Source organism: Cricetulus griseus, chromosome 2, assembly GCF_003668045.3.
Source record: "Cricetulus griseus strain 17A/GY chromosome 2, alternate assembly CriGri-PICRH-1.0, whole genome shotgun sequence".
Classification (NCBI taxonomy): domain Eukaryota; kingdom Metazoa; phylum Chordata; class Mammalia; order Rodentia; family Cricetidae; genus Cricetulus; species Cricetulus griseus.
The window spans coordinates 225155933-225171957 of record NC_048595.1 but is presented as its reverse complement, the minus strand read 5'-3'; positions in this window follow the sequence as shown (position 1 = coordinate 225171957).

Genomic DNA, 16025 nt, shown 5'->3' with positions numbered 1-16025 from the left:
CATAGTAAGGAGAGGGCAGCCCCCATGAAAGGGACAGGGCTACAAAGAGGGCCATTAACATGAATGTAAATCACAGTAGCTTCAAGGACATTTTAATAACAATCTGACTTTTTATTGGGTGAGTAGGAGACGTGCCAGCTTTTTCCTGCATCTTTTGTAGAGAGATTCTATCTGAACTGCTATCAAGATTACCGAGGGCAGAGGGCTGCTCTGGGAGTAATGGCCATAAATCCAATTAGTAACTCACTTTCTCTTTTGTGCCAGGCTCCCTTTCCCCCAAGCCTGTAGAAGACAATGTGTAGACAATCTGGAACCTGGTCAGTCTTTGGAGACTCTGTGATATCAAGCCACTAAGACACAAAGGCTTCTTGCATCGGGAAAGGGTAGAATGAGACACATTAAACTGGTGACACCAGAAGCTTCCATGTGAAAACAAAGCAAAGCTAATGTTAATAGTAGATGTCCCATGACACAATGTAGTCTACAGAGTTGTGTATTATTTCAGTCCACAGTATGTTCTTGCCTCACTTGTGCAATAAGAAGAGGGGGAATAAGGCTATGTATCAGACCAGAAGAGTGCAGCCCTCCAACAAGGGAGAAAGCAAGGACAGGTGGGGGTTGGGGAGGTTCATGATCCATTGAGGCTGAATCTCATGGCCAGAGGGAGACTGGCATTTGCTTGTTTGGATTCTTCCAAATCAGCTCCTGGATCCACTGGGTACAAATGCTAGTGTGACCAGTGGGCAGGGCTACCAGAGGACCCAGAGGCTGAGCTGACACAGAAGTGTCTTAGACTCTAGCCTTGTAGTTGAGATTTGACAAAGAATTATGTGTTTCATATAGCAGTAGAGAAGAGTGAGTCTCCTTGGTCTGATTGCTCATTCTTCATTGTGTACATGCAAAAATATCACATAACTCCCCATAAGCAACTATGAAAGCATTATGTCAAAATGAAAATAAAACAGGCGTTAAATAATAAATCAAATCCTTTAATACTAACTTTTATGATTCAAAGATCGGAGATGTCTGGGATGAGAATGAAATTAGTCCAAGCCAAATCTTGATTTTGTTTCAATTACTAACTTCTTGATTTACTATTTCTTTGAGACTGAAAAAACACTGAGAACCTTTTCTCTGGAAGATGGAAGTAGTCACACAGGATTCTTATTTCACTTGATCTACTAGATCTACTAACCCTGTTTCTGTGGGTTGATAATTGGTGTCAACCCATTGGTTATCATAATTGAAATGCAGGTATGGATGCATCAACAACAGGCACTCTTGCACGAGCTGACAGTAAACAAAAGCACAAAGGCCTTAGGCCTAAATCCCAGCCCTGTCATTAACCAGTCACTTTGAGTAGCTGACATAACCTCCCATGCTTTGGTTTTATCACCTGTGAGAAGGAAATAATCTTACATAATTCATATGATTGTTCTGGAGATTAAACAGTGCATGTACAGTTGTTAGTACTATGCCTAGCACTTAGTAAACACTCAGTAAGATGCACATTATTTTTTAATAAGTGTATGCTTACTATTATCATCCCCTGAGCTACTCCAGGGATTGATGATGTGTGATCTGGGAACTCTAGTACCTTGCTCTGAATTTCCCAAATGCAGCCTGTCAGTACAATCATTTGAGTGCAGTGCCTGTTTGGAAGCCAGGGGCAGGAAACACAATGACAAAGAGAGCCACAAAAAAAAAAAAAAAAAAAAAGAATAGCAATGAAGGTGTCTCTGAGGACAAATGGACAGGATCCTAGGGCCTTCTGAGGGGCTGTGGCAGACACTTCAAGGGACATGGGGGCAGCACTACTTGTATGTAATTTCTGAGGCAGCCATACTAGCGTACTTCCAGTTGTGTTTTTAAGTGTATGCATGTCACATTTTGGTTTACAAAGCATCTTTTGTTGGCATAAGGAAACCCTCTCCCATGGCTGGTGCTCTCGGGGAGCAGCGGAAATGGAGCTGTCATCTGCTCTGCTTAGCCTCTTCTCCGGTAACTGATAGAAAAGCATGATCAATATGCCAAAATATTTTGGTTTGGAAAACACATCTCTGATGCTGCATTCAAATTCATCTATTTATCATTCCATTTAAAGTTGGGAAGGTTATCTCGTTCTCAATATTTAAGTAAAGAAGTTTCTGGAAATAATGATACTCCTTACAGAAAGGTCTCCACCACACTTACTGTAGAGCACCACAGAATCCCGGCATTAATTCCAAACACAGCAGAAAAGTGTTTACAAGGAACTCAGCATGGACAAGCAAACACACATACACACACAAATTAAATATAGTAATTGATGTTTTATGGGTTTATGTTATACCATTGCTTATCTGTTGTAATTTGCCAGCAGGCCCATAACAGGAGGCATGCATATAAGAGTACTACATAGAGAGAACATTAAATATATAAACATTTACTCAATTTGCATCAATCTGAGAAAAAGAATCCCTAATCCCCTTTCAGTAGAAAAACACATCTAATTGCAAGTTATGCTGTAAACACATGGCATTTGAAAACCCTTTGATTGTTTGAACTGTGTCACTGTAGTACCAATGTGGGCCATGCTCACTAATCAAAATAAAAGAGAGTTCTCAAGAGTCTAGGCTGCTTGGGAGTTTCTAAGAGTGACAGATAACATAGACCCCCCATCTCCTAGCCACTTTGTGAAAAACAAAAGTGAACTTTCATATGACTAGACTTTTGGAGAGACACTTGATGGGTCACATGAAACTGCACATACGTGTGTGTGTGTGTGTGTGTGTAATTCATGAAGTGCTGAAAGTATATAAGTTAATTGTAGGTCAATGTAAATATATTACACTTATGTTTTATATTCAGAAATTCATTTACTTATTGATTATCTACAGCAAAAGTTGTTGGGGACAGCATAGAACACAATTGGCTCACAACACAGAAGAATTTCCATTTTAATAAGTTTTGACCTTTCTTTAAATTTATTGATTCAAGCATTCCCAAACTTGGGATATCCAAAACTAATCCAAGAAATATGATGTCTGCTTTATCTCTTCTGATTGCCAAACTAGACAACATAAACTCTTAAAGAGGATTTACATGGAAGGGAAAGGTAAGGTAAGGTAAATATGACTGACTATTTGAGCAAGCACTAAGGTTCTAGGTCGGGATTATAATCCAGACCAATAATAGTTCTTAGTGCCCCAACCCACCACATGGAGGTGAGAGACAGAGGGTGTGCCTTTAAAGGTTTCTTTCTCATGCCTTCGCCCCTCCCAAATGCCCGCATTCCATAACCTTCACACTGGGGATTTGAAACTGTGAATTGGGGGATGGTATTTTAGTCCCCTCCACCCACCCACCCCAAATTCAGACTATACACATTTGACTCTTGCCTTTTGTGATTAACCTACTAGTATCTGCTTGGTGGCGGGGACAGGCAATGTAGCAATGGGGTAAAGCTTATACATGTAACACTTGCAAGAAACAATTACTCAAACCAGTGTAACACTGAAAAAGATGTCAGATTCTCTATTTACCATTAGCTACTTTAAGTGTAATACACTAGCATGGCCATGTGGGTCTCTTGGAAGGCGTAGGTCCTTGAGACTGACTACCTGCCAAAGGCTCCATCCTTATGATTTGTTAAAATCATGAACTTGCACAAAATTAGTTATGTTTTGAATTTGGCTGTTCCCTCTTCAAAACAAACAAACAAACAAACTTGGTTGTAGAATTTAAGTGCTGTTACTCTCACATGGACAAGGATATTGGACAGGAGATGAAATCTAAGGTCATACAACTAATTATTGGCCTAGCCAAACCCAGAAGTTGGGTTTCTTTGTCCACGGTTTCTCCCACTAGACCAATGTGCTTGTTAGAGGAATGCAGAAACAGCATTCATGGAGGTGTTTAGATTTATTTCTGAAGTTGACCTGGCTCCATCCACGTCTGAACAAAACACCGATTTGTAGCCAAAGCCTGGAGCATCACCCACCAGGGCTGATGATTTTCTTAGCAGCTGCTGGGTTCCTGCAGGAAATGACTCCAGGCAGCTCAGGGTAAGGAAATTAAATGACTAAACGTCCATGCTTCCTGGTTTTTGTCTATCTTAATTAACAACTTATTTGGGTAAAGGACAAAACTGGAAACTTTCTAGTAATCAACACTCAAAACTTGGCTTTTGTTTATAGTGAAAACACGGTTCTGGTGTCTGCTTTCATTTAAAGGGAAGAACAATAGCTTTCAGGATAATTTGTGCCTTCAGCAACTGTATTTATTAAACAGTTCCTCTCTATAAAAACAATTACAGCACATGTATGTGGGAAATATCAATTTCCTTTTTATCATTCCCAAAGGCACACTTCAGAAATATACGTTTATTAGCAGGGCTAATATTCTTTATCTAAAAGTTGGTTCTGAACACCTGCAGTAGTTGGAGTATGGGACTGACACTGTGAGAGTCAAAATTCATATTTATTTCTATGTCATACTATGTAGAGAATGGAGCAAATTGAATATAGTTACTGCTCTTTATATCTATTTTATGTGGCTCTTATTTTGCTGTCATTCATTTTACTTGATAATATTTCTGGTATACTACTATGAGCAAGTCCTTCTCTGAGGTGCTGAAGACACATGGTGAACTAATCAACTTTGTTTCTTTGGAGATTACATTCTCATTGAAGGAGACAAATGAATAACACAAAGGTAGGGATCTGTGAGGCGACCATAACTGCTGTGAAGAAAGGAGGGCTAAATCCAGAGGACAGAGGAGCACTACCTTGGTGGAGTAGTCTGGACATCAGGGAAACTCCGAGGATCCCTGTAGAAACTTAAGGACATAGGCCTCCCAGTTCACCACTGGCAGGCACCTTTGCAGCTATGTTGCTGTGGCATTCTGTCCTTTTCAGGGCTCTACAAATAAACATGGCAAACTTTCAACATCAAGGATGATAGAGAATGATTTCTAGAAATCTGATTTTATATCTTGACAAAATAATGTCAGGAATGGAGAGGATGAGGCAGTGAGTCTGTGATACCTGTTAAGTTAAAACTACCAGTTGTGTCTTTTGTGAAATTAAATGACGACTGCCAACAGCTCTGTTATGTTCCTGGTGAATGACATAATGTACCAAACATAAAACTTCATATACATTTTTCTTATTCTACCAATAACCTGACATATGGGTGTGATTTTTCCATCTTAACAGGTAGGGGAAATTCAGTCTCCAATATGCTGAATACTTCTCCTGAGATCCTTGAACTAACAGGGACATTGTTGGAATATGACATCACTTCTCCATGGAACACTGAAAACAATCTAAGCTTACCTCCTCTTTTTATGAATGGACAGACACAGCTCTAGTGACCTGTCCAAGGACAGAGCCAGTGAGCTGGTACCACAGATGAGACTAGAGCCATGCTAGTAACTCTTCCCATAATTCCATGCTGCCTCCCACTGAGAACTGTGCAAACCAAATTCTACAGCTAACTGCAGTTTACAGAAATGTGTGGGCTTACTGAATACCCATTAGGAACCAGAGAATATTTTGACCTCCATCTCATATCATGAGTGGGAAATCAATTCCAGGATCTAACCATAAAAGATGATAGACTTTTAGGAAAAAAAAAAAAACCAACAAAAAGCTTTATGATCTCAAAATATTACCAAGGCCTATAAAAGATAAGATGTGTAAACAATTCAAAATGCTCACCCATAGGGGTTACCTTAGCTGCAGTAAAATGGGGGCACAGAGCAGGCGATATCTGCATAAATACACCTACCAAGGGCTCCTGTCTGGGGCCAGTGGATGGCTCAGCAGGTAAGGGTGCTTACTGCCGAGACTGACAGGCTGAGCTCTGTCCCAGGACCCGTGTGTTGGAAGGAGAGAACACACTACTAGAGTTGTCCACTGACTTCCACATATATGCCCAAACACCAAATAAACAAATGTAATAGAAGTGCTCTTGTCTAATGTGTCTGTATATATGTGTTCATTTGTAAAACTCAGCAGTTGGAAAGCAATGCATCTAACAGAAAGAAAACACCAAGGCACTTCAGAGAATATGCTACAAACTAATAGGCATATGAAAGGGTGCTCAACACTATTAATTATTAGTAAAATGTAAATTGAATCTATTATTTGATACAGTCACATGCTCCTGGGGATGCTTAAAATGAAAACAAGATCAAATACTTTGTTTTCCATATAGTTTAATCATACCACCTATTGATAAGGGCACAGAACTTCAGAACTCCAGACACTGTCAGTGGGGTGTCAGTTGACATAATCCTTTGGGAATCTGTTTGGCAGTGTGGCAGTTAGCTATTGCTGTATAACAAATAATAATGGTTAATGTGTAACAAATGACACTGAATTTTAGTGTCCTAAAACCCTGCCATTTCTTATTTTACACAAGTCTATGGGTCAAGCAGGCAGTATTACTTATTTGAGTTAGACTAAGTTAATCTCATTCATTCCTGTGGGCAGTTGGTAGTGCCCTGTGTTGGGTGCTAGGATGACCTCATCTAAATGACTTCACTCTTCTCTTGTAGTTCATATCCTGGAGCAGGACACCCTGGATATGTTTTCAGAGAGAAGCAAAAGACAGATCAAAACCCAGAAAGTGTTTGTATCCATTTGTATCTGCTTTTCTACTCTCCAAGGCCTAAGCAAGTCACATGCCAGAGCCCAGCCTCAGGGCAGGAGGGCATGTCAATGACATGCACACAAAGAAACAGGAAAAATTGGACCAGGATTATTCCAATCAGACAGACGTGCATATTCTAGAAACCAGAAATTTTACTAAGTACCCAACAGAATGGTACATGTAAATACAAGGTACATGTATTTACTAAGATATATATATATATATATATATAATATATAATATATATATATATTAATATATATGCAGCAGTTACAATAGCCTCAATGAATACCCATTTCTAGTGACAAAGACAGATTGATGGAGTCAAGTGATGGGGGTCACACACAACAGTGGAAATCCACGCAGATGAATAGACAAGAAGACAGCCAGGCAGAAAGGCAAGAGTGAATCTGAGGAGCCAGGCAGCAGCACACATCTGTGGTGTCAGAGTCAGGCTGGCAGCTCTCCTCAGGCAGGAGGGGCAGGCAGAGCCATACTGTGTTCTGTTGCTTGGCCGCATAGTGGCTGCACAGCCATGTTCACTTTGGAAAGCTCAGTAAGATGTATACTGAGAGAGCTAGAGAGAGGTTTCAGAGTTAAGAATGCTTGTGTCTCTAGCCCAGGACTGGAGTTTGGTTCCCAGCATCCATCTTGTTGGGTGACTCACAACCAAGTGTAATTCCAGCTCCACAGAAGGTCTGATGCCCTTTTCAGGACCCGGAGGCACCTGCATGTGTGTGTGTGTGTGTGTGTGTGTGTGTGTGTGTGTGTGTGTGTGTGTGTGCGCACACACACAAGCATATAGATAAAACACCCAAGCATATATATAAAAATAAAATAGATCTTGCAGTTTTCTTTTTAAATGAATGCTTACAATGACCAAGTTTATACTAAAACCACTGACTGACATGAATATTTTTTCATGAGAGTTTTGTTTGACTTCAAATTGGTATTTGGTCTTCCTGTTGAGAAACTCGGGTCACTTTAATGGCCTCTATTGTTTCCTGTGTGAAGGTGGCTGTATTTCAAAATTCACAAGGCAGTTGGCTGCATCATTGCTGGACCACCACTTAGCATAGTAAATGCCTGTAGAGAACTCGGGGCACAAACAAGAGATAAGCCTTTTCATATGAATCTGCTAAAAGGATTCCCACTTTGCAGGTTGCTTTGCAGACTTCAGTATGTACTGACTCACATGGGTAGTGGTACAATGTGTTCACTAAAGAGCCCAATTCTAGAGACTTTGATTTACTGGGTCTGGGGCCCAGCCCAGAGCATGCATTTTAAGTGATTTTACCATGAGTGAAATTGATACAAGAAATATGTGGGATGGCTTACAACTCCTTGTATTTGCAGCTCCAGGGGATCAGATGTCCTCTTCTGGCTAACATGGGCATCTGCACTCATGTAAACACACACACAGACATACACCTATATGTAGTTAAAACTAAAATAAATTGTATGTGTGTGCATGTGTACTCAGAGGCACACATGCCACCATCCTACTGAATATGGGACACAGATCTCAACACTGGAGCTTTCTCTGTGAAACAGGCTCTCCCCAGGCAAAGACCACGCCCTGGAAAAGAATCAAGGCAGGCAGGTGGTACCAAGGGTACCAAACTGAAAACACACTCTTGCTATATACAGCAAGTACTTGTTTTTAAAGGACACAGATCCTCTCATTTCTCTGGTTTCTAACCTTCAGGTATCTGCACTGCTACCTCACCAGCTTCACACTTTTGTGATTCTCTAGTGACACCTAAGCATTCCAGGTGTCTCTGCTGCCCTTGGTCATCTGCCTTGACCCTTGGCATCCCTCCAGGTTTGTCTTCCAGGTTAGTCACATTGTCCTTATTATAGTTATTCCATACAAGCATCCATAGCATCTGGGACAGCTCATGGGGTTAGAAAATGGCTTTCTATGGCCTCTGACACTTCCTCAACATTGAACCTCTTCAATGGCAAGTGCCTCAATAGTTTTCTGCTCAACACTTCAAGGAGATCTGTAGCAGTTGCTTTGAATTTACTGTCATCAGGAGTTTAAAGGTATGTGGAGGTGGACATGTACCAAGAGTTCATGATAGCCTTCATGCCTGTTCTAGTTAGAAAGTCACTAGACAATTATTTGTGATAAGGTGTTTTGAAGTAATACTAACCATCCAGGTGTTGTCTGAAAAAGCATGCTCTTGCCATGGTAACAGAGGTAACTGCTGAAGATTCATTCTTATGGGCACTCTGCTAACACCAGCAACAGTGAGCTGGATGCCTTCCCAAAGCTTATTGGAAAAGAAACAGTTCTGTAGCTTAGTCTTCCACTTGGATTTTCAGGGCAGGAGGCTTCCCTTTTTTTCCATCCCTCCCCACCTCTAAGCTTAGATTATGAAAGGATAGTCCCGAATATTTCTTCTTTACTTTTTAAGCATAACTGTATTGCTGTTGTACAGTAGGTCTCTAGAACTTACTTGTCATGCACAACTGAAAATTCATAACCGCTAACAGGAACTTTTAATTTCTGCATCCCCACAGCCCTTGGGTTTGACTATTTAAGTTATTTTGTGTAAGAGAACCATGCATATTTTTCTTTCTGTGTCTTATTTCATTTGACATAATGACCTCATGAGTCATCCATGTTACCACATATTTTAGAAGTTCATGTTTTAAAAGTCAAATCATCAACTGAAGAATGGATGGAGAAAATGTACATTTACACAATGGAGTACTACTCAGTGGAGGGGGGGAAACAATAGAATCTTGAAATTTGCAGGCAAATGGAACTAGAAGAAAGCACCCTGAGCAAGGTAACCCAGTCACAAAAAGATAAAAATGGTTTGTACTCACTCATATATGGATTTTAGACATAGAACAAAGGATTACCAGCCTACAATTCACACTGACAGAGAAGCTAGGAAACAAGGAGGACTCTAAGAGAGATATACATAGTCCCCCAGAGAAGGGGAAAGAGACAAGATCTCCTGAGCCAATTGGAAGTATGGGGGGAGGGGAGAGGGAGCTAGGAGAATGAGAAGGGGAGAGGAGAAGGGGTGAGGAGGACATGAGGGAGCAGGAATAGAGTTGGGAGAAGAACAGAGGAGAGCAAGATAAGAGAGGGATACCATAACAGAGGGAGCCATTATAGGTTTAAAGAGAAATCAGGCACTAGGGAAATGTCTGGAGATCTACAAGGATGATGCCAACTAACAATCTAAGTAACAGAGGAGAGGCTACCTTAAATGCCCTCCACTAATAATGAGATTGATGACTAACTTATATACCATCCTAGAGCCTTCATCCTGAAGCTGATAGAAGTAGAAGCAGACACCCACAGATAAACACTGAGCTGAACTGGAATCCAGTTGCAGAGAGGGAGGAGTGATGAGCAAAGGGGTCAAGACCAGGCTGGTGAAACCCACAGAAACAGCTGACCTGAACAAGAGGGCGCTCTTGGTCCCCAGACTGATACCTGGGAAACCAGTGTGGGACTGATCCAGACCCCCTGAATGTGGGTGTCAGTGAGGAGACCTCTAAAATCTATGGGGCCTCTTGTACTTATCAAGTACTTATCCCTAGCTTAGGAATGGACTTTGGGAGCCCACTCCACATAGAGGGATACTCCCTCAGCCTAAATACACTGGCCTAGGCCCTATCTCAAAGAATATGACAGACTCTGAAAACCCCCATGGAAGGCCTCACCCTCCCTAAGGAGCAAAAAGGGTGTGGGATAGGTAGGGTGTGGGGGAGGGAGAGGGAACTGGAATTGACATGTAAAACAATCTTGTTTCTAATTTAAATAAAAATGGAAAAAATAAAAGTCAAATCATATTCTACTATTTGAATATATTACATTTTCTTTATCCATCTGTTGATAGACACTTAGGTTACTTTCACATTGAGTGCTGTATGTCTCTGTGTGTGCAAATACATTTTGAGTGTGGTTGTATGAATGTATGTGAATTTTGTGTGTGAGGATATGTATGTGCATGTGCTTATGCCCATGTGTACACATGCGAAGGCCAAAAAAGGGCTCTGTCCTCCTTTGTCACTCTCTACTGAGACAGCCCTTTCACTGAACCTGAAACTTGGATTTATGTTACGCTAGCTAGTCCCCAATCCTGGGGTTCTAGGCACATACATCCTCATTACATGGATGGTGAAGGTTTGAACTCAGGCTCTCCTGCTTGTAGGTAAGTACTCTTACCCACTGAGCCATCGCTGCAGGCCCCACCTTCACATCTTGGCTATGGTGACTGATGCTGTAGCAAATTCAGGAGTGCTCCTGCCTTCTCTGGACACTGCCTTGGACTCCGAGTAAAGATCCGGAAGTAGGCTGGCTGGGTCAAAGGGCAGTTCTATTTTAATGTCCTGAGGTGCATTTGAGCCGTTTTCCAGGGACTGCAGCATTTATCAGGCCCATCAACGGCAGACAGAATCAAGATTCCCCCATATCCTCATCAACCCTCATTGCTGGTAGCCACCCTACCGGGTGTAGAATTAAAATCACTCTACGGAGGACTGTTGCTGAGTCAGGAGGAGTGAATTCTCTCGAGAAACTTTGCTTTACATGGTAGCTCACAACTGTCTGTAACTCCAGTTGCAGGGGTTCTGACATCCTCAGAGACATACACGCAGGCAAAACACCAATGCACATGAAATAAACAAATTACCCTTAAAAGTTTTCTCTTATTTTTTAAAAAATAATCTGACATATGTATAAATTCATCGTGCTATTACTCCACATCACGTCCCCATTCCTGCTGACCTCTGTCTTCTTCCCAGCTAGTGCTCTGTCTCAGCTTCTGCAAAATGGGGCTGTAGTGAATGTTTCCACTGGACCTTGAGAAGATGCTAACCCTTCTGAAAGTGGCCAGTGCCAGCAAAGAGACAAGCAGCTTGCCTGCTTTCCTTTTGTGTATCTCAGGGCTGGCAAATGGCAGAGGGAAGTTCCTTTTCACATGGTAAGGGAAAATAAGCAAATCATCCATTGTTTCTGCTGGAGACACATGGTCCAGGTGACAATCCCCTTCACCGCTAGATAAATGTGGATTGTAGTCTTGCTGTCCCTGAATCCAAAGGACACCACGTGAATCCACAGTTTAAGTCAGTTTAAGACTCCTCACTGGGGGAGAATCGTTAGTATGTCCCCCTGAATGACATGCAGTAAAAAAGAAAAACCAGGCCTGAAGAAATGGCTCACTGGACAAAACATTCACCATGCAAGTGTGAGGACCCAAGTTCAAATCTCTAGGGCCCACTTGAAAGCAGGCATGGTGGCATGTCTCTACCGTGCTCCTAAGATGAGATGGGGCCAGAGACACAAGAAACCCTGAGACTTGCAGGCCAGTGAGCTGGGCATTAAGCAGTGGCAACCAAAAAAAGGGAGACCCTGTCTCAAATGGGGTTAAAGGCGAGGACTGACAACTTTCCACATGCATGAGCCTGAGTGCACATGCGCACACTACTCAGACACACAGAGAAAGGACACTTCTGTATGGCATTACCTGATTCCAATCAAGTCTCAACTTCTCGGGCCAGGGGAATATGAAGGATAGTGGATGTCCTTAATGATGACATGAGGTTTCAGTGACCCAGATCTGGTAGAATAAAGGACCTCTTACAGCAATGAGACCTTTTGTTCCCCCAAATAAATGGCAATTAAACAAAACAAAACAGATGTTCTTAAACATATACAAACATTTGCACCAGGCAGATGTTTTAGGATACCCCAAACAATACAGTCCCTTAAAGTAACTTTTGAAATAATGTGGAAAACTGAAGACAGACTGCAAGTAAAATGATGTTAAGGAGTTCCTGGAGTTCTATTTGATTTGGTGATGATATCAACATGTGTATAAAAAGTAGGATTCTTAAATATCAACATTTCAGGTGACATATTGATTTGGACTTATGTTTAAATAACTACAAATCGGTTACAGTGCATATGCAGGGTGTCTTAGTGGCTTTCTGCACAATAAGGGTGGAGAGTTGAAAGAAAAAATTAATTTAAATTCTTTAATTACCACTCATATTTACATATCCATCCCTCCTATTTCCTTGATCTCCCATCCTCCCATGTTCCCCACCAAACCCCCCAACCCATCCCCCAACTCCTCCCCAGGGATAGTGAGGCCCTCCACCAGGGACCTTCAAAGTCTGTCATATCATTTGGGGGAGGGCCCAGGCCCTTCTTGCTATATCTGGGCTGCAACAATATCCCCTCCATAGGGAATGGGCTCCCAAAGTCCATTTGTGCTCTAGGGTTGAAGACTGGCTCCACTGTTAGAGGTCCCATAGACTGCCCTGGCCTCCTAGCCTGGCACCCACATTCAGAGGGCTTGGTTCAGTCCAATGCTGCTTCCCCAGCTTTATGACTAGAGTCTCCATTCTATCACTAGGTCAGGCCCACTGTTTCTGAAGGTCTCTCCAGCCCAGTCTTGGCTCCTTTGCTCATCCCTCCTCCCTCTCCACAACTGAATTCCAGGAGTATGGTTCAGTGCTTAGCTATGGGTGCCTGTTTCTGCTTTGAACAGCTACTGGATGAGGACTCCAGGAATGGTAACCAAGGTAGTCATCAATCTCATTATAGGGGAAGGGCATCAATGGCATCTTCTCCACCAATGCCTGGATTCTTAGTTGGGGTCATCCCTGTGGATCCCCTAACATTTTCCCTGTGCCAGACCTCTCTCCAGACCTGTGCTGTCTCCCTCTATCAAGGCATCTCCTTTCTTTTCCTCCTCTATTCCTCCCCTGGCTCAGGCCTCTTGTTCTCCTCCTCCCCTCCCACCTCCTTCCTCTCCACCCATGCCCCGTGATTCCACTTTGTTCAGGGGTTCTTGTCCCCCTCCCCTTCTTCGAGGGACTATGCAATCTTCTCTTGGGGTCCTCCTTGTTTCCTAGCTCCTCTGGCAGTGTGGATTATAGACTGGTAATCCTTTGCTCTATGTCTAAAAATCATATATGAGTAAGTACATACCATGTTTGTCTTTTTGTGACTGGGTTACCTCACTCAGGATGGTTTCTTCTAGTTCCATCCATTTGCCTACAAATTTCAAGATTCTGTTGTTGTTGTTGTTTTTTTTCTGCTGAGTAGTAGTCCATTGTGTAAATGTACCACATTTGAAAGAAAAAATTTAATAATTTTTGAGATTGTGTGATTAATAAAAAGAGTTTGTATTGTTCTATTTGTGTGTTCGAAGTTTTCCACATAAAAAGCCTCATTTCTAAGTGAGGGCAAGCAGCTTCTACATCAATTTGTTTGCAGAATTTGCATAAAACTACAAAACCAAACACATTTGCAACACATTTCTTCTCTTTTTTTATTGAAAAAGATTTTTCATACCCTATATTCTAATCGTGTTTCCCCTCCCCCAAATCCTCCCAGAGCCCCCCTTTCCACCCACCCAACTCTACATCCTTTCTTTCTCTCTCTTTAGAAAACAAACAGGCAAACAAAAACACAAGAAACACACACACACAAAACACACACACACACACTCACACACACACACACACACACACATACACACACAAAACACAAACCCCTACAAAATCAGAAAACATTCTATCAAAAGATTTTTGAGTTTGTTTTGTGTTGGCCAACTACTCTTAAGTGTGGTTAACATATCTGGTGAGACTCCAATAGAGAAAGCTGGTTTTTCCTTTGCAAGCATCAATTGTGGACAGCTTCTTGGTTAGGGAGCCAGCCTGTGTCCATGTCCCCCTCTTAGCGCTGTCTGGCTTGACTCTGTGCAGGTCCTGTGCACGCTGCCACTGTCTCTGTGAGTTCATATGTGCATCAGTCCTGCTGTGTCTGGGAGACACTCAGACTTACCCATCCCCTCTGGCTTACATCTTTTCCTCATACCTCCCTGAGCCCTGAGGGGAGGGTTTGATGACGACATTCCATTTAGTACTGAGTGTGACACATTTTCAATTTGGCAGTGCAGGCTCTTATATGTAAGGCATTTAGAGGTACTGGGGCCACTGTCTTGTCTCTTGTGTATAATTTCAGAGGTTCAGGGACTTTTAATCAAGGCAAGTAAACTAATATTGAGCTTTCAGTCATCAGTTTACAGTGTTTACCAAAACCCAAGTAAATTCAAGGTGTCAGCACAAGGATTTCTGAAAATTGGATTTAAACTGTCAGACTGCGTATTTCACAATAAGAAATTGACTTCAGTAAGTTTTCTTTCCTTTTCTGTCAGGCTCCCCTCTCCCAGCAGGGTACTGGAGATAAAACCCAGGGCATCTTACATACTAGGCAAGCACTCTACCATTGACCTATATTTCCAGCCTTATAAGTTTTGTTTATAACCAATGATATCAAGGATTTAAATTCTGAACACCGAAGGTATCAGCTGGGATCTTGTTAAAGTGACGTTTCTGACCCACATCTGTGATGGGGGCCTCGAATTTGTTACTTTGAATGCAGTACAGTACGAAGGTTGCTGCTCTGTGAATCCCATTTGATCAGATAGTCTTTAGAGTTCATGAGCATCTATCTATCTATCTATCTATCTATCTATCTATCTATCTATCTATCTATCTATCTATCATCTATCTATTATCTATCCATCATCTATCTATCTATCTATCTATCTATCTATCTATCTATCATCTATCTATTATCTATCCATCCATCATCTATCTATCTATCTATCTATCTATCTATCTATCTATCTATCTATCTATCTGTCTGTGGTGGTTTAAAAGAAAACGGCCTCAAAAGAAGTGGCACTATTAGGAGGTGTGGCCTTGTTGAATTAGGTGTGACCTTGTTGGGGACAGGCTTTGAGGTCTCATACATGCTCAAGCCACACTCACTGAGACACTTCACTTCCTCTTTCCTCCAGATTAAGATGGAGAACTCTCAGCTTTTTCTCTAGCCCCATGTCTGCCTGCACTCCACCCACCATGATGATAATGGACTAAATGTCTAAAACTGTAAGCCATCCCCAATTAAATGTTTTCCTTTGTAAGAGTTGCCATAGTCATGGTGTCTCTTCACAGCAATAAAAACCCTAAGACATCACCCATTAATCTATCATCTACCTGTCCACCCATATACCAGCCATCTCTCTGTCTATCCGTTTATCCATCTATCCATTGTTTACCTATTATTGTCATCATTGTCTGTTATCTATTATCATATCTACCAAAATTATATAAGGACACGAGGGGGAAATAAAATTTTCCCAAATCAAAATGAAGTATATTTATCTTCATTTGTGATTTCCATAAATAAAGTATTCATCGTTATATCTAAATAAAGCTTTATTGTAAGTTTGGAATGACATACTAAATGAGTTTGTACTATATGGAGGCTAAGAAAAGGTTCTTTGGGGACAATTTAAATGGCAATGAAGGAGAACTTGAATGAAGAAACGGTG